This window comes from Schistocerca nitens, chromosome 1 (genome assembly GCF_023898315.1).
Source record: "Schistocerca nitens isolate TAMUIC-IGC-003100 chromosome 1, iqSchNite1.1, whole genome shotgun sequence".
NCBI classification, from domain to species: domain Eukaryota; kingdom Metazoa; phylum Arthropoda; class Insecta; order Orthoptera; family Acrididae; genus Schistocerca; species Schistocerca nitens.
The window spans coordinates 1074188968-1074214208 of record NC_064614.1 but is presented as its reverse complement, the minus strand read 5'-3'; positions in this window follow the sequence as shown (position 1 = coordinate 1074214208).

Below are 25241 nucleotides of genomic sequence, written 5' to 3'. Positions count from 1 at the left end.
CGGGATGACCTAAGGTAGCAGGCTGAGATTCTTTACAAGAACCGAAGATAGCTTGCTTGTAAATCCGCTTAAAAAATTGATTTTTTGTTTTTCCTCTCAAGCTGATGTTTCGACAAAATGGTAGTTAAGAGAAGTTTATTGGATATCAGGAAATTATTTGGACCAAACGTAAAGGTCTCTTGGTGTGCGGCCACAGCCACATTTCTTCTGCTTTCAAATGTCAGATGTTGTCATTAGACTCCCGTTCGAGAAAGATGTACTATACAACTGTTTTTCCAATCGGCAGCCCTATCAGAAGATACGGTCTGCGATGCTCCTACGTTTTTCCAAGTATAACTTTGGTTTTCAAGCGTTGTTTTCCTCATAAGTTTTTCTGTATTTTCATTTATTACTGTTTTGTCATTCTCGAAAGTTATATTGCCAAAAGTAAGTTTCACGTAATCAGTTTATTTCGACAGGAAGCAGTAACTGCATAAGTACCAAGCGGTGTCCTAAAGGGATCACGGAGAGTGATTCTTGGTTACACTGGTGCAATTGTAAGAAACAGTATATCAATATATTCTTGCTTGCTGTTATATGAGTGCATATATATATATAAATAAAATGAAAACACACTTGGGTCCCTGGTAGAGCTCTGCTCGGTACGCTCCATAACATTTTTCGATTTTTTTTTTGTATTTTTGATAATGTGATCGCCATAAATTTTCGGATATTGTCTGCTATCATATCTCAGATGATGGCATTATTCGTACGCTAGATGATTGTGATCTCAATGACCCTGAAGATGCAACCCTGGTGAGGGCTTTATTCACAAACAAGATGCGTGAGAATCGGAAAATAACCTTGAAGTGAATCCACAAGGAAGTGACAGTGCCAGCGAAAATTCTGATGGAGATTCCGGTAAAGGAGATGAGTTTATTACAAAGTCACGACGGAAATGGCCAATTTCTTTGACTATGAATTTGTAGATACTATTTTTACCAATGCTGAAGCGTGATGTATTGTTTATTAATATGACAATGCAAATGCTGCTCTGCACAGAATGAGAATTTATACAGATCTAGATTCTGTGAATCACAACATTTAGTCTGAAAAGTGGATAACAGACGAAAGTATTTGTCGTCCTAGTTTTACTTCTGCCATGGCACGGAATCGACTTACACATATTCTTCAGTTCATCGGGTTTGACGCTAAATCAACACATCAACAATTCTTATTTAATTTAAATATACTTTTAGACATCCAAAGAAAATAACCTGAGTAACATTTTACACTGCTTTGTTCAGAAATTAAGAAAAAAATAGACGGATTCGCCAGAAGACCCCAGCTGGGTGAATAACGTTAACTACTTAGGCTTGGTATGTTAATTCAAAGCCGGCCGAAGTGGCCGAGCGGTTCTAGGCGCTTCAGTCTGGGGCCACGCGACCGCTACGGTTCTAGGGGACTGATGACCTCAAATGTTAAGTCTCATAGTGCTCAGAGCCATTTTTGTTAATTCAAACTCTGACTCTTTCGCGTATCGGCCAATGTTGTTTTGTGCGAGGATGTATCAACAAAAGATTATTATACCACCTTTGTTTACAATGTAGTACACACGATCTGTCCAAACATTGTGACGTATCTTCATAATAATGCATAGCACACCACAGAACATGCCCTTAGAACACTTGTTTCAGTTTGTAACACGTAAAATGTGATCAAATACAGCAGCATTGCGGCAATTATATTCCTCAGAACTACAAAAAAACGCCATTTTATGCCAATGATCTGTTATTTTCTGTGAGCACCTAACCTCGAACTGTGTTATTTATACATGTATGGGAAAGAGTATTGGACGTAATACCGAACCCTGGAGGACGATGGATGCTGCCTACACTATAGGGCAAGTTAGTACCCAAATACTGATGTAAACTGCTAATGCAAGAACAGGTGGGGAAAGAACTGCAACGGAAATCAATACTTACAGTACAGAAAATATTGAAAAAAGTAGCGAAACGAGGCGTTAGACAACGGATTGCTTACACTTTATGATAGAGCTACAAGTAACTCGTAGTGTTTATGCGTTTTCTATCGAAATGCTGTATGCGAATTTAATTTGCCGAGCATCTGGAGAGCCAAATGTAATACAGACGGCTGCCTTAGACAGCCTCCTGTGCCTCGTATAATCGAACTCTTACGTCAATTCTTGGTACATGAGTTTCATACTTCTGAATTAAAAATACACTTTACGTTATTTTTCCTGTATTTATTTTTCTTGTCTAACAATTTTTGATTTCTAATACCTTCACCAACACCCATGTACGCCTTTGTAAGTCTGAAATCATGTAACAACCAATATGAATGCTGTAAACGTCAGCGATTTGGATTTTCCCCCGAAAATGTGTTGCTTTTTCTTGAGTTCTTTTTTTTTCCTTTGTTAAATTGACAGAGTCCCTAGTGTGGGCACCTTACTTGTTTCATTATTTTAATTTTTAAATTCCGAAAACAGTGAGAGAATCAATATTAACAGAATTTACAAGTATCAGTAGATGAATTAATAAAATTCCTAATCCATAAGCAACCCATGAAAGCATTAACAGTATCAAATAACAATCCAAAGAGCTTATAAGAAATACATTAATTTCATAATCAAAGTTTGACATATGGGGGTGCTTGAGCTTAGCCCAGACATTGTTCGGACCCCTCAAGCAGCTCAGATCAGGTACTCTACAACACACGCACAGGAAAAAAAATTAAAACCACATAGCTACTAGGTGACAACAAAAGAAATGAATTACAGGTCGCACGCTGAAAGATCTCATAAAGCCCTTTCAGGTTTAACTGAGAACAACATTTCGATTAGTAATCTTGAATTAAAAAATTAAAATAAAAATTTGTGACGGTTTCACACATGACTGTTTAAAAGGGAACGAGCAATTTAAAATTATTAATATTCCATGACAATTTTAACCCCTGGACCTTTAAAAAGGAAACTTCTAATTTCACAAGATTATCTTTTTATTCCCGCCCATGAGTGCACCAATTAATAAAAGGATTTCAGTGTGGCGAGGTATCGTTTCTGACAAGGGACTTAAGAATAACTCTGGCATGTTCTGGTAACTCAGAATGCTGATGCACACTGAAAATAGGTGTCCAGTGTGCGACGGCCATGCGCCGCATCGTTCTTGTTTCACCTGAAGATGGGCTTGAAATCGCCCGGAACTGGGAGTGACTGAACACATAAATCTTTTGCTACTGAAGCGGTTTATTAGCTGATTCCATTGGACAACGTTATATGCGAAAACCCAAACTGAACTGCTATAGCAAAGCCCCGCTTATACAACAGAGGTTTTTGCGAGTCACAACCAGTGCTTTAGTCATTTGTACAGAAGGGGTTCACTGTTTATTTCCACGTCGGTCTTTGGCTGTATAGCAAATACTGGCAGCACGGCATTCACAACCAAGGCAGTAGAAATGAGAAGTGTGCTCACTCTGCAGATGCGAACCCACATGCACTAAGACATGCAGTATTTCTTCAATTGTCGTAGACACACTTTTCACAATTAAGGATAGCGACACATAACATGACGAACCGCAGCTCATTTCTCGCTGAGCAACATTGATTACTACGCGGAACAGTAATCGAACACTGAAGGCTGGACGGAGCGATCATGTAGTTACACTATGTTATCGAAAGTATCCGGACAACCTCGAAAAACATAAATTTTTCATATTAGATGCATTGTGATACCACCTACTGTCAGGTACTCCATATCAGTGACGTCAGTAGTCATTAGACATCGTGAGAGAGCAGAATGGGGCGCTCCGCGGAACTCACGCTCTTCAAACGTGGTCAGCTGATTGCGTGTCACTTGTGTCATACGTCTGTACGCGAAATTTACACTCTCCTAAACACCTCTAGGTCCACTATTTCCGATGTCATAGTGAAGTGGAGGCGTGAAGAGACACGTACAGCATAAAAGCGTACAGGCCGACCTCGTATGTTGATTGACAGAGACCGCCGGCAGTTGAAGAGGGTCGTAATGTGTAATAGGAAGGCTAGACCATCACACAGGAATTCCAAACTGCATCAGGATCCACTGCAAGTCGTATGACAGTTAGGCGGGAGGTGAGAAAACTTGGATTTCATGGTCGAGCGGCTGCTCATAAGCCACACATCACGCCGGTAAATGCCAAACGACGTCTCGCTTGGTGTAAGGAGCGTAAACATTAGACGATTGAACAGTGGAAAAACGGTGTGTGGAGTGACGAATCACGGTACACAGTGTGGCGATCCAATGGCAGGGTTTGGGTATGGCGAATGCTCGCTGAACGTCATCTGCCAGCGCTTGTAGTGCCAACATTAAAATTCGGAGGCGGTGGTGTGTTGGTGTGGTTGTGTTTTTCATTGAGGAGGCTTGCACCCTTGTTGTTTTGTGTGGCACCATCACATCACAGGCCTACACTAATGTTTTAAGCACCTTTTTGCTTCCCACTGTAAAAGAGCAATTCGGGGATGGCGACTGTATCTTTCAACACGATCGAGTTCCTATATATAATGCACGGCCTATGGCGGAGTGGTTAAACAACAATAAAATCCCTGTAATGGACTGGCCTGCACGGAGTCCTAACCTGAATCCTAAAGAACGCCTTTGGGACGTTTTGGAACGCCGACTTCCTGCCAGAGCTCACCAACCGACATTAATACCTATCCTCAGTGCAACACTCCGTGAAGAATGGGCTGCCATTCCCCAAGAAAACTTCCAGCACCTGATTGAACGTATGCGTGTGCGAGTGGAAAACTGTCATCAAGGCTATGGATGGGCCAACACCATATTGAATTCCAGCATTACCGATGGAGGGCGCCACGAACTTGTAAGTCATTTTCAACCAGGTGTCCGAATACTTTTGATCACATAGTGTAAATCCCATCAGCAGGAGGCTATGCTTCTTCTGGCTGGCGTCGGCGAACCCATCACTGTATATTTTAGTTTAATGAGCAGGAGGTATCGAGACTAACGCATGCACAGCTCAATTTTCCACCTTTAAAAGAAAACATGGATGTGACAACAAATTTGATAAAAGTACGCTATGCACTTCAGCATCCCAGTGATCAGTCCCAACCTTAATCTGATTTACATGTGCCCGCATCTCGTGGTCGTGCGGTAGCGTTCTTCCCACGCCCGGGTTCCCGGGTTCGATTCCCGGCGGGGTCAGGGATTTTCTCTGCCTCGTGATGGCTGGGTGTTGTGTGCTGTCCTTAGGTTAGTTAGGTTTAAGTAGTTCTAAGTTCTAGGGGACTTATGACCATAGATGTTAAGTCCCATAGTGCTCAGAGCCATTTGAACCATTTTTGATTTACATGTGTCCTAACTTTTCTGATGGTGGCCCTATCGTGGACAACAAAGCTGAATGGGGATATAACCCTGATGACATCATACGAACCAACAAATTGGGGGAGCATCTTGGCAGGTATCTTCTGATTGCAGTTAGAATGTGCACAAAAGTTCATTAAAAAATCATAACCGTCTTTTAACGACATAGGCCGCCTCCAACTGTCATACCTTGCATCCTACGTCTGGTGCGCAAGCTGAATATTATTTTTCGCAGCTGAATAATTTTCTTTAATGAAATTAGGATGAATACCCGTCGGAGACAGGGTCATTCATCTACCACAGATTAGAAATGGATGAGTTAATACAATACACAAACATCAACTTTGTGAGTAATGTTCTATGGGTTTCATGATTTGGGATTTAAAATCAAAATTAAATCAGTTGATAGAATGGTTCCATTTCATCCGAGATTTGGAGTGATTTTAAATTACGGTAGACTCGTTCTGCAGTTTGAGGCTGCAGGTAATAGGGTGTCTTTATAGTATGAGAACCTGCAGTAAATAAATAACATTTCTAAAATTCTCATGCAAAATGGTGAGAGCGTAACCGTTTACGAAAACCGTGGGTGGCCCAAGAACAGAAATTATTTTTGCCAGATGTATAGAGAAAGGCCCCATTATCAATGAACTGCACTCCTCGGCTGTAATGTCAGAAATCTCGACAGGTGTTTGAATTAGGCTCCGCCATTCTACACTCCTGATACTGACCAACTAACTTCAGTTTGGCCTTACTAAAGGTAAAAGGCGCAAGGAGGCAGTTCTGACGTTGCGGTTGACAATAAAAACAAGACTGAAGGAAAATCAAGACACGTACGTAGGATTTTCGACCTGGAGAAAGCGTTCGACAATGTCAAATAGTACAAGGTGTTTGAAATTCGGAGAAATGTAGGTGTGAGCTGTAGGGAAAGACCAGTAATGTATTATACATTCAAGAAACAAGAGGGAGCAGTAAGAGAGGGAGACCAAAAACGAAGTGGTCGGATTAAAAAGGGTGTAAGGGATATAGTCTTTCGCCCCTACTGTTCAATCTGCACATCGAAGAAGCAATGACGGAAGTAAAAGAAATATTAAATTAAAATTCAGGGTGAAAGGATATCTGTGATGAAATTCGCTGATGATACTGCTATCCTGAATGAATCCTATCCCGGGTTCGATTGCCGGCCGGGTTGGTGATTTTCTCTGCACGGGGACTGGGTGTTTGTGTTGTCATTTCATTAGCATCATCATCATTTGACAGCGGCTAAAATGGACTGAGTAAAAAATTGGACTGTGCAGAAAATTGGGACGTTGTACAGGTATTGATGACCGCGCAGTTGATCGCCCCACAAACTAATCATCATGAAAATGGAGAAGACTTGCAGGATGTGTTGAATGGAATGAACAATTTAACGAGCGAAGCATATGGAGTCAGAGTAAAGCCAAGGAACATGAAAGTAATGAGAAGTAGTAGCAATGAGAACAGCGAGAAACTTAACATCAGAGTTGAGTCCACGAAGTGAACGAAGTCACGGAATTCTGCTAAGTAGACAGCAAAATCGGCTTTCCTGGCCAAGCAAATTCTACTAGTATGAAACATAGTCCTTAATCTGAGGTAGAAATTCCAGAAAATGTACGTTTGGAGCACGGTATTGTATGGTAGTGAAACATGGGCAATGGAAAAACTGAAACAGAACAGAATAGAAGCATCTGAGATGTGGTGCTACAGAAGAATACTGAAAATTAGATGGACTGATAAGGTAAGGAATGAGGAGATTCTCCGGAGAATCGGCGAGGAAAGGAATATGTGGAAAGCACTGACAAGAAGAAGGGATAGGATGATAAAAGACCTGTTAAGATACCAAGCAAGAACCTCCGTGTTACTAGAGGGAGTCTCAGAGAGTAAAAGCTCTGGAATACATCCAACAAATGATTGAGGACGTAGGCTGCAACAGCTACTCTGCTCTGAGAAGAAAATGTTGTCACAGGAGAGGAACTAATGGCGGGCCGCGCGTGAAACCAGTCAGAAGACTGATGACAAAAAAAAGGGAAAAAAAAGAAAAAATAACTCCTTACCTTCGAGTTAAAATTCTTCCAAGTTAGGTGCCCCTTAATTTTCATGACTGTTTTATACGTAACCAAGCTGTACTCACATAAAGACTGGTGAAAACACTTAAAGACAGCTTGAATCAGTTCCTTACGAGGTCAGATATGTAATTGACCATCAAAGCGGGTACGTTAAAACAAAAGACGTTTGTTAATGGAATACTCGGAAATCTATTGACTGTCATTATGTTGCTGTTTGATGTTACTTAACTGAGCACCTTGATTCCGTTTTTCTCTCAAGTTACCAAATACCGACGGTATTACTCTCAGAACACTTGGTTTCCTGGCAGACTTGCAGCTGTTCGGATATTTTCCAGATCACATTGAAACTGACTAAGAGTTTGAGAAATTTGATTATTGGTAGCCCAAAAATGTCTGGCTTGAATTGAAGGCAGAGATGCTGACAGCTCAGCGGGCAATCCTACCCGTTGTACGGGACCTTGCCAACATCTAATTCAAAGCCTGGTTATCCCTCTCTAGCTGGAACGTTTATGCTCGCAATAGAATGTGAATTTTTCATCTGTGAACAGTACAGCCAAGACCTCCAGTTCATACACTAGATGCTTAATTTCTGAAGATGATAAAGCTCTTGATGCATAGGCTATTAGCTTCCGTTCCCCATTATACATCTGAAGTAACACTGCAGCTGTTGATGAATTACATACGTCAGTTTGAAACACAAACCCACACTCAAAACCAGAAACAGCCAAAATCGGAGCGCTACTTAAAGCCATTTTCAAGGTGTTAGAGGCGGATTGCTTAGTATCAGTCCACTGGAATTTATCTCCAATTCCAACAAAATTGATTTAAAGGCACAGACAATTGGACAAAATTAGAGATAAATATTGTAAAAAAATTATCGTGCTTATAATTCTAGCCATACGTTTCTTACACTTAGGTGGAGGAAACGGATAGATAGTCTTAGAGTGATCCTGATCAACCCCGATGCCATCATCCGGGTCAATGTGTCACCAATAGGAGATTTCCTGATGGGCTAAATTAACCTTAGAGGTTTTACAGTTAACTCAACATGTAAACGGGACAAAATGTGAACAGAATTGTCAAGGTGTTCAGAAAAAATTTTACTATGCATGATAACTTCATCTGCATAATTCTAAATGCATCTAAAGTTCACCTAAAGCAGAATCCAGTAAACGTGACAGAAACCTCGATGGCAATCCGAAAGGGACGCTGTTGTATTTGAACAAATTCCAGCCCATACAAGAGACATTGATTCTTTGGTATATAGGCTCTGATGACAGACCTGATTAAGATCAAAAATGGGAAAATGCTGGGCTCCAGCAAACCAAATGAAACAAATGTGGAGATCAGACAAGAGGACCCATTCTAATACCACCTTAACGTTCAAAGCCCTATAATCCACCACCAGCTGATTAACATGCACCATTATATTTCGGCACTAAGAAAAAGGCGAAGCATATGATGAAACTGATGGAGTGTTAAACACATCAGCCAAAAGCTGATCTGCGATATGATGTAGTTCCTACATTTTAAGAGGAGACAAACCATAGGGAAATTTCACAAACAGAGTTCTGATCTGTAAGCTGAAATTTAGACTTAATTTTCTTCTTCATTCTTAATTCATCGGTAATGGCACTGCGAAACTGATGAAGCAATTGAAGCTGTTATTGAGCTTGTAACTCGATCAGATGAGCCACACTAGAAGGGATGACTTTATCTAGAACATTACAAACATCTTGATGGTGATTAAGATTGCACGACAAAAATCTTTTGCTTGGATGATTTTTTTTTAAAAAAAAGAGTTCACCTTGTCTTTCTAATGAACTCACAGATAAGCAGCATATCAGTGGACGACCCTTTCACAGCGATAAAACTCTTTGACCTTGATAACTCGTGCACACTTAAACTGAAGCAGACGTCCGTTACTACAGGAGGCAATTCCCCATCAAGACTAAAGCACTGCTTGAAAACTAATTGCAAGAAAGGAAGCAGGCCGTTGTGGCCGAGCGGTTCTAGGTGCTTTAGTTTGGAACCGCGCGACCGCTACGGTCACAGGTTCGACTCCTACCTCTGGCATGGATGTGTGTGTTTAAGTAGTTCTAAGTTCTAGGGGACTGATGACCTCAGATGTTAAGTCCCATAGTGCTCAGAGTCATTTGAACCATTTTGATCCAAGAAAGGAAATTTACAAATGTGGTCATGCTTACAACACCATTGATAGTCACCAGAGAAACATTGCTTTCTGAGTCAAGATTTAAGGTGGCAGAACCAAAGGGTAAATCCGACTCAGCAACAGCCTTTACCTTATTGCAGTCTCTCGGTGGCCCATTGTAATTCCTGCTGTGAGTGATGACGTCGGCTTCTTTCAACTTTGTCTCGCGGTACAGGGTAAGTGCGCACTTGGTGACCTAACTGATTACAGAGGAAACAGTTTCTGTCCGATATAAACTGTTTTCCCTTGTTATCAGTTGATGTGCTTTTAGCATAAAGGGTCTCAAATGTTCAAAATGTTCAAATGTGTGTGAAATCTTATGGGGCTTAACTTCTAAGGTCATCAGACCCTAATCTTACACACTACTTAACCTAAATTATTCTAAGGACAAACACACACTCCATGCCCGAGGGAGGACTCTAACCTCCGCCGGGACTAGCCGAAACGGGTCTCAAATTGCTTTTATAAGTGCTGCGTATTTCATCACTGAACCAAATGTTCTCTACACAGCTCTGTCACTTTATCTAACTCGAAAATAGTGTCGTGCTTGTTAGTGAATAGCATACTAGAACGGTATTCCAGGAACATACTCTTTAGGATACTACTAACCGCTTCCTGTTTGGTAACCTTAAGGCAAAAGTGTAACATGGCCATACGAATATCCTCACCATATCAGAAAAGAGACTCCCCCTGATTTTGAAGATGATATAAATGTTGACTGGCCCATTCATTTTTAACTGGGCATCAGTTACAATTCTATTTACCAAGTAAATAATTTGAAATATTACTGAATGTGCAATCTGAAGAATCTTGCCAGATTTTGTAAGCAAACACTTAACCATGAAAGGTCTTTAACTTGTTCCAGTTGACAATTTATTGATATTTTCTATTATCGACAAAAAGGAATTAGGTTATTTCTTGAACTGTTTCCACCAGTACCTATGATCTCTGTCTGTTATTCAAATCTCGTGAAAGTGGAAAATTGGATCAGGAGGAAAACATTCCACTTTATCCTTGCCAACCATATCTTGCTCATTTAGTAAACTAGTTCTAAGCTGTAACTGAATAACTTTATCGTGAAGATGTTCGATAATGAGGGCTTGTTTGGGGTCTGTATTCAGTGTTAGTAAATCCTAAACATGGTTACCCAAATGGTCTAAATGTGCAAGGGTTCTATAGATCTTCAAATGTGAAAGGTAGGTTCAGCACAACGATTCAGTGTTCGCCTACACCCCAGAACGTAAACTACTGCACACAACACAAGCGACAATTACCCCGCAAATATTGTGAGCTGTAACACAGACTTGGTGGTCCACTGCGCTGCACCAGTGGTAGCTTAGCTTCATGTTGTTGGCTTCTACAGCTAAAACACATATAGTGATCTCATACAGGATTGGGCAGCACTTAAACTTCGCGGAACCAGTAGTAGGGGACAGAGAATTATTACTTCGCTGTAACACAATAATTACCAGTTGTCCTGGGAAAATTGTAATATGTCATGTCTTATAGGAAAAAATGTACAGTGAGCGTGTTCGGCTCATAAATGTGTATCTTTCTATAAGACTTGAAAATATTGAACATTCTAAGAATATTGTCTGCAATACAACATAGTATTTGCTGCTCACAGGATCTCGAAGAAGACTCACCTTCTGGAACCTGTAAGTATATTCCTAAAAATTCTGTTCTGTAAGTAATCTTACGCTGACTGAATGGATGCTCCACAAGAAACATATTTCTTCGTGAGCAGGTACCCGTGCTGAAAACAAATGGTCACAGCTGGACTCCTATTACCAAATAATATATTAGATCATGCCCAGATGGTTTCTTTAAGACAACTGTTACACGCACACAGGTATATACCGTTGTGGTTGCAACTACAGAATAACCACAACAGAGGGGCATTCGTTGAGAGATCAAAGAAACGTGTGATTCGTGAAGAGGAGCAGCAACCTTTCCAGAAGCTGCAGAGGCAACAGTGTGGATGATTGACTGAACTGGCCTTGTAACATCAACCAAAACAGCCTTGCTGTTCTGATACTGCAAAAGGCTGAAAGTAAGGGAAACCATTGCCGTAGTTTTTCCCGAGGGTAAGCAGCTCTACTGTATAGTCAAATGATTGCGTCCTCTTGGGTCAAATATCCCGTGGGTAAAATAGTCCCCCGTTCGGACCTCCGGGCGGCGACTACACAGGAGGATGCCATCATCAGGAGAGACAAAACTGGCGTTCTACGGATCGGGGCGTGGAGTTTTAGATACCTTAATAGGTAGGTAGATTAGAAAATTTAAGAAAGGGAATGCATAGGTGATTTTAGATATAGTCGGAATTAGTGTCGTTCGGTGGCAGGAGGAACAGGACTTCTGGTCAGGTGAATAAACAGTTATAGACACAGAGTCAAATAGGGATAATGCAGATGTGGGTTTAATAATGGATAAAAAAATAGGAGTGCGGGTAAGCCACTATGACCAGCATAGTGTCCGCATTATCGCACACAAGATAGATACAAAGCCCACGCCTACTACCGTGGTACAAGTTTATATGCCAACTACATTACTGGCCATTAAAATTGCTACACCAAGAAGAAATGCAGATGATAAACGGGTATTCATTGGACAAATATATTATACTAGAACTGACCTGTGATTACATTTTCACGCTATTTGGGTGTATAGATACTGAGAAATCGGTACCCAGAACAACCAACTCTGGCCGTAATAACGTCCTTGATACGCCTGGGCATTGAATCAAACAGAGCTTGAATGGCGGGTACAGGTACAGCTGCCCATGCATCTTCAACACGATATCACAGTTCATCAAGAGTAGTGACTGGCGTATTGTGACGAGCCAGTTGCTCGGCCACCATTGACCAAACGTTTTCAATTGGTGAGAGATCTGGAAAACTTGCTGGCCAGGACAGCAGTAGAACATTTTCTGTATCCAGAAAGGCCCGTACAGGACCTGCAACATGCGGTCGTGCATTATCCTGCTGAAATGTAGAGTTTCGCAGGGATCGAATGAAAGGTAGAGCCACGGGTCGTAACACATCTGAAATGTAACGTCCACTGTTCAAAGTGCCGTCAATGTGAACAAGAGGTGACCGAGACGTGTAACCCATGGCACCCCATAACATCACGCCGGGTGATACGCCAGTATGGCGATGACGAATACACGCTTCCAATGTGCGTTCACCGCGATGTCGCCAAACACGGATGCGACTATCATGGTGCTGTAAACAGAGTTTGTATTCATACGAAAAAATGACGTTTAGCCATTCGTGCACCCAGGTTCATCGTTGAGTACACCATCGCAGGCGCTCCTGTCTGTGATGCAGCGTCAAGCGTAACCGCAGCCATGGTCTCCGAGCTGATAGTCCATGCTGCTGCAAACGTCGTCGAACTGTTCGTGCAGATGGCTGTTGTCTTGAAAACGTCCCCATCTGTTGACTCAGGGATCGAGACGTGGCTGCAAGATCCGTTACAGCCATGCGGATCAGATGCCTGTCATCTCGACTGCTAGTGATAAGAGGCCGTTGGCATCCAGCACGGCGTTCCGTATTACCCTACTGAACCCACCAATTCCATATTCTGCTAACAGTCATTGGATCTTGACCAACGCGAGCAACAATGTCTCGATACGATAAACCGCAATCGCGATTTGGCTACAATCCGACCTTTATCAAAGTCGGAAACGTCATGGTACGCATTTCCCCTCATTACACGAGGCATCACAACAACGTTTCACCAGGCAACGCCTGTCAACTGCTGTTTGTATTTGAGAAATCGGTTGTAAACTTTCCTCATGTCAGCATGTTGTAGGTGTCACCACCGGTGCCAACCTTGTGTGAATGCTGTGAAAAGCTAATCATTTGCATATCACAGCATCTTCTTCTGTCGGTTAAATGTCGCGTCTGTAGCACGCCATCTTCGTGTTGTAGCAATTGTAATGGCCAGTAGTGCAGCTCCACAGTTGAAGAGATTGAAGAAATGTATCATTAGATAAAGAAATTATTCAGATAGTTAAAGGAGACGAAAATTTAACTAAGTGGGGGACTGGAATTCGACAGTAGGAAAAGGAAGAGATGGAAAAATAGCAGGTGAATACTAATCGGAGAAAGGAATGAAAGAGAAAGCCGCCTGGTCGAATTTTATACAGAGCGTAATTTAATCATCGCTAATATATGGACCATGAACCATGTACCTTGCCGTTGGTGGGAATGCTTGCGTACCTCAGCGATACAGATGGCCGTACCGTAGGTGCAACCACAACGGAGGGGTATCTGTTGAGAGGCCAGACAAACATGTGGTTCCTGAAGAGGGGCAGCAGCCTTTTCAGTAGTTGCAGGGGCAACAGTCTGGATGATGGACTGATCTGGCCTTGTAACATTAACCAAAACGGCCTTGCTGTGCTGGTACTGCGAACGGCTGAAAGCAAAATGCAACTACAGCCGTATTTTTTCCCGAGGACATGCAGCTTTACTGTATGATTAAATGATGATGGCGTCCTCTTGGGTAAAATATTCCAGAGGTAAAATAGTCCCCCATTCGGATCTCCGGGCAGGGACTACTCAGGAGGACGTCGTTATCAGGAGAAAGAAAACTTACGTTCTACGGATCGGAGCGTGGAATGTCAGATCCCTTAATCGGGCAGGTAGGTTAGAAAATTTAAAAAGGGAAATGGATAGGTTAAAGTTAGATATAGTGGGAATTAGTGAAGTTCGGTGGCAGGAGGAACAAGACTTTTGGTCAGGTGATTACAGGGTTATAAATACAAAATCAAATAGGGGTAATGCAGGAGTAGGTTTAATAATGAATAAAAAAATAGGAGTGTGGCTTAGCTACTACAAACAGCATAGTGAACGCATTATTGTGGCCAAGATAGACACAAAGCCCATGCCTACTACAGTAGTACAAGTTTATATGCCAACTAGCTCTGCAGATGATGAAGAAATAGATGAAATGTATGAGGAGATAAAAGAAATTATTCAGGTAGTGAAGGGAGACGAAAATTTAATAGTCATGGGTGACTGGAATTCGTCAGTAGGAAAAGGGAGAGAAGGAAACATAGTAGGTGAATATGGACTGGGGGGGAAGAAATGAAAGCGGAAGCCGCCTTGTAGAATTTTGCACAGAGCATAACTTAATCGTAACTAACACTTGGTTCAAGAATCATAAAAGAAGGTTGTATACCTGGAAGAATCCTGGAGATACTAAAAGGTATCAGATAGATTATATAATGGAAAGACAGAGATTTAGGAACCAGGTTTTAAATTGTAAGACATTTCCAGGGGCAGATGTGGATTCTGACCACAATCTATTGGTTATGAACTGCAGATTGAAACTGAAGAAACTGCAAAAAGGTGGGAATTTAAGGAGATGGGACCTGGACAAACTGAAAGAACCAGAGGTTGTAGAGAGTTTCAGGGAGAGCATAAGGGAACAATTGACAGGAATGGGGGAAAGAAATACAGTAGAAGAAGAATGGGTAGCTCTGAAGGATGAAGTAGTGAAGGCAGCAGACGATCAAGTAGGTAGAAAGACGAGGGCTAATAGAAATCCTTGGGTAACAGAAGAAATATTGAATTTAATTGATGAAAGGAGAAAATATAAAAATGCAGTAAATGAAGCAGGCAAAAAGGAATACAAACGTCTCAAAAATGTGATCGACAGGAAGTGCAAAATGGCTAAGCAGGGATGGCTAGAGGACAAATGTAAGGATGTAGAGGCTTATCTCACTAGGGGTAAGATAGATACTGCCTACAGGAAAATTAAAGAGACCTTTGGAGAGAAGAGAACCGCTTGTATGAATATCAAGAGCTCAGATGGCAACCCAGTTCTAAGTAAAGAAGGGAAGGCAGAAAGGTAGAAGGAGTATATAGAAGGTTTATACAAGGGCGATGTACTTGAGGACAATATTATGGAAATGGAAGAGTATGTAGATGAAGACGAAATGGGAGATAAGATACTGCGTGAAGAGTTTGACAGAGCACTGAAAGACCTGAGTCGAAACAAGGCCCCCGGAGTAGACAACATTCCATTAGAACTACTGACAGCCTTGGGAGAGCCAGTCATGACAAAACTCTACCATCTGGTGAGCAAGATGTATGAGACAGGCGAAATACCCTCAGACTTCAAGAAGAACATAATAATTCCAATCCCAAAGAAAGCAGGTGTTGACAGATGTGAAAATTACCGAACTATCAGTTTAATAAGTCACAGCTGCAAAATACTAACGCGAATTCTTTACAGACGAATGGAAAAACTGGTAGAAGCGGACTTCAGGGAAGATCAGTTTGGATTCCATAGAAATGTTGGAACACGTGAGGCAATACTAGCCTTACGACTTATCTTAGAAGAAAGATTAAGAAAAGGCAAACCTACGTTTCTAGCATTTGTTGACTTAGAGAAAGCTTTTGACAATGTTGACTGGAATACTCTCTTTCAAATTCTGAAGGTGGCAGGGGTAATATACAGTGAGCGAAAGGCTATTTACAATTTGTACAGAAACCAGGTGGCAGTTATAAGAGTCGAGGGGCATGAAAGGGAAGCAGTGGTTGGGAAAGGAGTGAGACAGGGTTGTAGCCTCTCCCGGATGTTATTCAATCTGTATATTGAGCAAGCAGTAAAGGAAACAAAAGAAAAATTCGGAGTAGGTATTAAAATTCATGGAGAAGAAGTAAAAACTTTGAGGTTCGCCGATGACATTGTAATTCTGTCAGAGACAGCAAAGGACTTGGAAGAGCTGTTGAACGGTATGGACAGTGTCTTGAAAGGAGGATATAAGATGAACATCAACAAAACCAAAACGAGGATAATGGAATGTAGTCAAATTAAATCGGGTGTTGCTGAGAGAATTAGATTAGGAAATGAGACACTTAAAGTAGTAAAGGAGTTTTGCTATTTAAGGAGTAAAATAACTGATGATGGTCGAAGAAGAGAGGATATAAAATGTAGACTGGCAATGGCAAGGAAAGCGTTTCTGAAGAAGAGAAATTTGTTAACATCGAGTATAGATTTAAGTGTCAGGAAGTCGTTTCTGAAAGTATTTGTATGGAGTGTAGCCATGTATGGAAGTGAAACATGGACGATAACTAGTTTGGACAAGAAGAGAATAGAAGCTTTCGAAATGTGGTGCTACAGAAGAATGCTGAAGATAAGGTGGGTAGATCACGTAACTAATGAGGAGGTATTGAATAGGATTGGGGAGAAGAGAAGCTTGTGGCACAACTTGACTAGAAGAAGGGATCGGTTGGTAGGACATGTTTTGAGGCATCAGGGGATCACCAATTTAGCATTGGAGGGCAGCGTGGAGGGTAAAAATCGTAGAGGGAGACCAAGAGATGAATACACTAAGCAGATTCAGAAGGATGTAGGTTGCAGTAAGTACTGGGAGATGAAGAAGCTTGCACAGGATAGAGTAGCATGGAGAGCTGCATCAAACCAGTCTCAGGACTGAAGACCACAACAACAACAATATATGATTTAAGAATCATAACAGAAGGATGCATACGTGGAAGGGTCTGGAGACACCGGACGGTTTTCGATTGATTATATAATGGTTAGATAGAGATTGACGAACCAGATTTTAAACTGTATAACATTTCCAGGGCAAATGAGGATTCTGACCACTATGAACTATAAAATGCAACTTAAGAAATCGGTAGGAGGTAGAAACTTAAGTAGATGGGACCAAGATAGGTTAAAAGAACCCGAGGTTGTTGAAGGTTTCAGAGGAAGCATTAGACAATGGTTGACTAGGACAGGGAAAAGGAATACAGTAGAAGACGAATGGGTAGCTTTAAGGTATCAAATAGCGAAGGCAGTAGAGGATCAGTAGACAAGACCTAGTTTAAATCCTTGAATAACACAAGAGATATTGAGTTTAACTAATGAAAGGAGAAAATATAAAAATGCGCCAAATGAAGAAGGCGAAAGAGAATACAAACGTTTAGAAACTGAAATTGCCTGGAAGTCCAAGTTGGTTAAGCATGAGACATTGAGTTTAACTAATGAAAGGAGAAAATATAAAAATGCGCCAAATGAAGAAGGCGAAACAGAATACAAACGTTTAGAAACTGAAATTGCCTGGAAGTCTAAGTTGGTTAAGCATGAACAGCTAGAGGCCAAATGTAAGGATTTAGGAGCATATTTCACTTGGGGAAAGGTAGACAGCGCATATAGGAAAATTAAAGGGGCCTTTGGGGAAAAGTGAAGCAGCTGTATGAATATCAAGCGCTCAAATGGACAACCAGTACTAACAAAAGAAGGGAAAGCTGAAAGGCGGAAAAAGGGAAGTCGACCTAGATGAAGACGAATGGGAGATTTGATACCGGGAGAAGAATTTGACAGAGCTCTGAAATATCTAATTCGGAACAAGACACCAGGAGTAGACGATTTGCCGTCAGAACTATTGATAGCCTTGGCAGAGCCAGTCAAACAAAACTCTTCCATCTGGTACCCTCAGACTTAAACAAGAAATTTAAAAGAATCACGTGATGGTTATACTGAAGCAAGACAAAATATTCGTTCACAAAATATTTAAAAAAACCACAAAAATGCAACATACCGCTTGGTGAACGAAGAATGTGATAGTGTTCAGTTCGGTTACGAATAAAATGCTACGTATGAAAAACGTATTCTAACCCACATTACCGGAAACTGTGTGTAGCACCGTACTACTCAGAATGGCCCAGTACAGACGAGAAGACTTTGCTTTGCATCAGTATGGCTCACTAAGCTACGCACTGCAGAAATTCTTGCCTTGTCTTATGCAGTATATACAAAGAGAAATTCAGGTCGCATTTGTCAGTATAAACTTTCATATACAAGCTAAGATCGTAACTACAAGCCACTCTCCTCTTCTGAAAAGCCATATTCCCCCCTTACAACGAAACCGCAGCACAGACAAGAACAGAAAAAAACACACTAGAATATTTTGTTCGACTTCACAGTACGTACCATGCTGCAGTCTGGCCACATAACATTCTTACCGGTCGAACCACCGTTACATCTACATCTACATACATACTCCGCAATCCACCATACGCTGCGTGGCGGAGGGTACCTCGTACCACAACTAGCATCTTCTCTCTCTGTTCCACTCCCAAACAGAACGAGGGAAAAATGACTGCCTATATGCCTCTGTACGAGCCCTAATCTCTCTTATCTTATCTTTGTGGTCTTTCAGCGAAATATAAGTTGGCGGCAGTAAAATTGTACTGCAGTCAGCCTCAAATGCTAGTTCTCTAAATTTTCTCAGTAACGATTCACGAAAAGAGCGCCTCCTTTCCTCCAGAGACTCCCACCCGAGTTCCTGAAGCATTTCCGTAACACTCGCGTGATGATCAAACCTACAAACCTACTAGTAACAAATCTAGCAGCCCGCCTCTGAATTGCTTCTATGTCCTCCCTCAATCCGACCCAAACGCCCGAGCAGTACTCAAGAATAGGTCGTATTAGTGTTTTACAAGCGGTCTCCTTTACAGATGAACCACATCTTCCCAAAATTCTACCAATGAACCGAAGACAACTATCCGCCTTCCCCATAACTGCCATTACATGCTTGTCCCACTTCATATCGCTCTGCAATGTTACGCCCAAATATTTAAACGACGTGACTGTGTCAAACGCTACGCTACTATTGGAGTATTCAAACATTACGGGATTCTTTTTCCTATTCATCTGCATTAATTTACATTTATCTATATTTAGAGTTAGCTGCCATTCTTTCATACCCCTCGACTCTTATAACTGCCATGTGGTTTCTGTACAAATTGAAAATAGCCTTTCGCTCCCTTCCCGTACACCACAGCATCATCAGCAACCAGCCGCACATTGCTATCCACCTTATTCGAAAGATCATTTATGTAGATAGAAAACAACAGCGGACCTACCACACTTCCCTGGGGCACTCCAGATGATACTCTCACCTGCGATGAACACTCACCATCGAGGACAGCGTACTGAGCTCTATTACTTAAGAAGTCTTCGAGCCACTCACATATTTGGGAACCAAACGCATATGCTCGTACCTTAGTTAGGAGTCTGCAGTGGGGCAGCGAGTCAAACGCTTTCCGAAGTCAAGGAATATGACATCCGTCTGATACCCTTCATCCATGGTTCGCAAGATATCATGTGAAAAAAGGGCGAGTTGCAATGCTTTCTAAAGCCGTGTTGATGCATGGACAGCAACTTCTCTGTCTCAAGGAAATTCATTATATTCGAACTGAGAATATGTTCGAGAATCCTGCAACAAATCGATGTTAAGGATATTGGTCTGTAATTTTGAGGATCCGTCCTTCTACCCATCTTATATACAGGCGTCACCTGCGCTTTTTTCCAGTCACTCGGACTTTACGTTGGGCAAGAGATTCGCGATAAATGCAAGCTAAGTAAGGAGCCAAAGCAGTTGAGTACTCTCTGTAAAACCGAATTGAAATCCAGGACCTGGCGATTTATTTATTTTCAACCCATTCAGCTGCTTCACAAACCCAGGGATGTCTACCACTATGTCCTCCATACGGGAATCTGTACGAGACTCAAACGGCGGTATTTTTGTACGATCCTCCTGGTGAAAGATTTCTCAAATGCTAAATTTAAAATTTCAGCTTTCGTTTTGCTGTCTTCCGTAGCCAGGCCAGACTGATGAGTGAGTGACTGGATGGAAGCCTTCGACCCGCTTACTGATTTTACGTAAGACCAGAATTTCTTTGGGTTTTCAATAAGATATTTTGCTAAGGTATGAGGGTGGTATTGGTTGTATGCTTCGCACATCGCTCTTTTTACAGCAGCACAAATCGCTACGAACTTTTGCCTGTCCTCGTTCTCCCGATCTTTCCTGTACCGCGAGTGCAACTGTCTTTGTTTCCTGAACGCTGTTCAAGACAAACAACCACAGCTGAGACCGGAGCGGCTACACCAAGTTTATCGACCATTGGGCACAGATTATCTTAACAGAGTCTGCTCGCGAATTCACGGACGAGTAAAACATAAGAAAGAGGAAGTTGATAAATTGAACACGTAACTTTCAAATCGTTGTGTTCAATGTTGCGCCACGGACTGCAGATTTCAGCTAGGTGCTTTAATATTCAATAATAGCGCTGATAACAATATTTCAAATGCAAAATTAATTCTTCTCAAACTCTAACTAAGAATGAAATTGAGAGTCAGCACTAAAGAACTAGGATTGCGAATCAGGACTAAATGAGATTATCATATTCACGATTTATTAGAAGCAGTTTACGCTTCACTCCGGAGAAAAAATAAATAAATAAATGAAGAAATTCGGAGGAAGTTTTTTTTCATATTTTCCAGGAACGTAATGAACATACATGGGTCAAATGCAAATAAAGTATTTTTCTGATGATTCATAAGAGCATAAATGGGAATCCACATATATGGACCTCGACTTTCGCTTATCGTGAAAACGTACTATTCTTTGCTTTGTATTGTCTCTAATCTTTCCTCACTAAAACATTTTATGCAGCACTACATATAGATTTTATTTTGAAACAGTAAACTGTATCTATTATGGCACACAGACAATAGGTTCCTCAACGTTAGTATTTTTTAAATACACTGGTATTTGTTGCTGCTCTGAAACAACAGTACAAGAAAATAATAAGCATACAGTAATTTGCTGGAAGTAATAATTGGCTATTGCCAGTAAATAAATCTGTACCTTACGTTTTACGATAAGCTTCAAAACAATTATTTTTCACAATACATAAGTTGTTTTGCACGTCTTTAAACTTGGAATTACAGCCAGTTTGCTTCATGCTGAGGCATTCCTTGAGTCAACAAATTTTGGTAGTTGGCCAACACTGTAAAACCCAGCTTCTCGAGGTGGCTGCAGCAGAGCTCTCGTTTGATTTTTGTCACATTTTCTGCGTCATCTACATCTTCACTGTTATAGTAATTCACTGTGCCAGGACGTCCTCGTCTGCTAGCCACTGTCAAAACATCTTAAAGTTCTTGTTGATTATCAGTCGGTTGCATTAAGCTCAGCAGGACATTCTTTTGTCAAAAACGAGAATTCGTCATCTTTCCAACCAAATAATTACGCGCTGGTGTCACTAAGAATAGGTTCTAATTGCTCATCAGTTAGTGTTCCATGCATTGCTGTAGAGTGCACAAGTAATTTTTATGAGGACCCTCAGAGCATGCGTTGTTTCATGGTGACGAAAATAATTAATACAAATCTAAACCAATTCTTAACATACAGAATCGTTAGCCTATGTTAAATAAAAAAAAGAGATTCTCAGTCTAAATTTAGCCATTATAATAGTTTACATATAACATTCTGCGCACTACCAGCTGTAAACTTACACACGAATCCTTCCTTGCAAGGGTCTGTGCTCTGATTTTAAAACTAAGAACGAGAAGGTCCTGATTCGCAGCTCATCTGTCCATAAGCTGAAAAATACGCCTATTTATTGAATCAACGAAGTTCCACATGTGTGGACCGAAGGAAAGGAAGAGGTTAAATATACATGTTTAATTGCGAATTATTCAGCAGCAAGAGTCAGTTAACATGAAAGATTTCTCCTTAAGGTATAGTAAAAAACTATTGTTGATGAAATAAACTTCTTTTGGGCTGAGTGGACACAGAATGACACTGTAAGCATGTCCGAAATATTGATTTCATCAGTAATCGCCTTTTACAATATGACTCGGTGCAATACTCAGAAAGTTTTCATGCTAAATACGCGTGTATTTCTTAAATTTAAGGCTAATTTATACAACTGCTCATACTTCAACACTTATGAAAAAGGCCCTACATGTAGCTGCAACAAAGTGGACATGTTACCAAACATGGTAACGCTGCTATAAGGGGCGTCTTTCCTCCTCTGTCACGTGCAAATCCACGATCGTGTAATTTTCGTCGTTCATTGAGCTAATTCCAGCATTACTCGTCAGAGTCTTAAAGAAATGTAGTTTTCCATCGCTAATTGCTATCCAGCGCTCTAGAGCACGTTTTTTCAGTTTCCAAGACAGATGGAGCCTGTAATTTTGCAGCATCTCGTGCACCACTCGCTTTAACAACACGGGCAATGATGCTCGTTTTCAGTATCAGTGCTGTACTAAACTTTCGATTTAAATCAATAGATTTTACAAAAATTTTATATATGTTGCATGCTGCTTAGTGTCTGATTTATAGTAAACAATATGAGTGAATCGACTTTACGCAACCATAATATCTCTCACCGTATTTTGAAGTTCAGATGCAGTAATAAATGTATTTAATTTAAGAAATGTCACTGTTATTAATTCTATGTTAAGCAATTTACTCATTACGTTCTTATAGAAAGAAGCCGTGACATCTAACAGAAACGTATGACAAGAAGTACACAGGTAAATGAATATAGGTAAGAAGATGACTGGCCAGAGGAACCTGAGGAAAAGAAATTACAGCAGATTAGATGGAAGGAGGAAAACAGAAATAGATAGAGACAGCGTTGATGATGCATACGAAAAAGAGCTGGGATGTGACCAGAGGGGAATTACGCCGATAATAAGCGATAAAGTTTTAATCTCCTCTTGAATGCAGTGTGGTTTTGGATAAGACGAGGATTTCAGCATAGTTTGCTCCAGAGATGTATGGCTGAAATGGAGAAGGAGTTTGTAATCTACAGGCACAGCGAAGACGCTGGGCGTATCCAATTCGATGCTGCAGTAATGAAATGATGACAGATATTTGGTATGTAAGGTGACGTATTGAGTGCATCTATGACGAAGAAGACGGTGAAGAAAAGCGTGTGGAAAGTATGTTGCCTGTCTTATCGCATCTGCCCTAACTGAGCGTAGGAAAGAGAGACATGATGAAACAACCGAATGTTACACGTATCTTACGCTAGCATTCATGGCACTCTTTCTTTCCTGTTGAGCTACATTACGGAAGTAAAGATTTAGTAGGACTAAAGACTGAACTAATTTTTTTAAATTTTGCTTGAAGTGACAATATTTTTCAAAATTTTTGGACTGTCTATAGGCAAGAGAGAGATTTTCTGCATGCTCTAAGAGACTGTTCTTCCCCGAGATTACGCTGAGATCTGGGACTGTTTTGTGACTGTGTAATTAGACATCATAAAGGAATGTTGAAGGAACTGTTTCACGAAAATGACCGCTTATCATCTTTCGGAATGGTATGAGGAGGACCTGAAACTTCTTAGGGTTTATTGTAAGATCCAGGTGTCTTGCCCATCGCGATAACTACCAAAGGTCTTCATTCATATCTGACAGGGCAGCAGTAACGTTCTTTGGAATTGCGCTTTCAAAACTACATACAGGCAGGATAGATTTTCTCCATTCTGAAGCAGTTTCTTGTTCCCAATGTAGATGCTCATTAGAGATTATGCTGGGATGTGGGACTGTTTGTTTTCCATTATGTAACTGGATACCATCAAGAACTGTTTCACAGAAAGGTGCGCTTATAAACTTTGGGAATCGTATGAGAATGACATGCGACTTCTTATGATTTACTTTAAGATCCGAGTGTTTTGCCCATCTCGACACTGAAATAGGTCGTCATTCGTGTCCGACGGCAATGTTCTTAGGGCTGGCGCTTAGGTACAATTGATTCTCGTCAGCATATTCGTATAACTGGTAGCTTCGATTGCAGCACAAGTTAGATATCATTGATATACAGCGAAGAATGCTTCAGACCATGGACTTAACCCTGTGGGACTCCAGTGAGCACATGTTTCCATGAGGACTTCTCCTACCCACAGATAACTGTATAATCTTGGTACTTTTACGGCAATGGATATTAGCGATTTTAGCTGTAAATACTTTGTTTTGGAGCACGCAGACTATTTCCATACTAATTTTCCTTTTAGATGTGTTAGTTGTTCACTTTTGAAAATACATCTCTTTCTATTTAATATGTAATGTATTTAAATCAACAGTGACAAAAGCCTTGCTGAAATCAAGCAGCTTGAAGGTGGTCGCTTCGTCGCATTTCACCGATCCCCGCACCAGTTAGAGCCTGGCGTGCATCCATGCTGAAGAGATCTATGGCCGTACTCGCCTTAATTAAATGTATCTAAGTACTGTCTTTTCTTTTAGACATGTCTGAAAGAACAGACACCATTTTGATCCAGCATGCACTATGAATTAAGACACAAAGGAATTACAGACATTGACTGCGAGTGGGCCTTATTTGAAATCAGTGAGGAAGGTTGTGCCAGATCGGGATTCGAAACCACGTCCCCTGTTTACGAGGCAAATGCGCTGACCACAGCGTCATCGCAATTGCACGGACTAGCCTAGCATGTCTTCCGTCGGACTCAAATTTTCATTCCATTCACATACTGTGAATGTAGTGTCCCTTGCTCATTATCCTTTTCATTGAGGCAATGCTGTGTTACGCCAAAGAAATATATCGGTAAGGGGTATTGAGTATCGTTATATTAAAAGTCTCTAAAATTGGAAGTTCCTGTTTATATCTAGAAAGGGTTTCAGAAATTAGGGAATATGCGTTAAATTTGCGGATGGGGAACGCGTGTTCATGTACGAAGAGTTTGCATCAGGGAGAAGCGCGCCCTGATAGATTTTGGCGGACTGAATGGTTGATGATGATACATGATGATGAGGTGG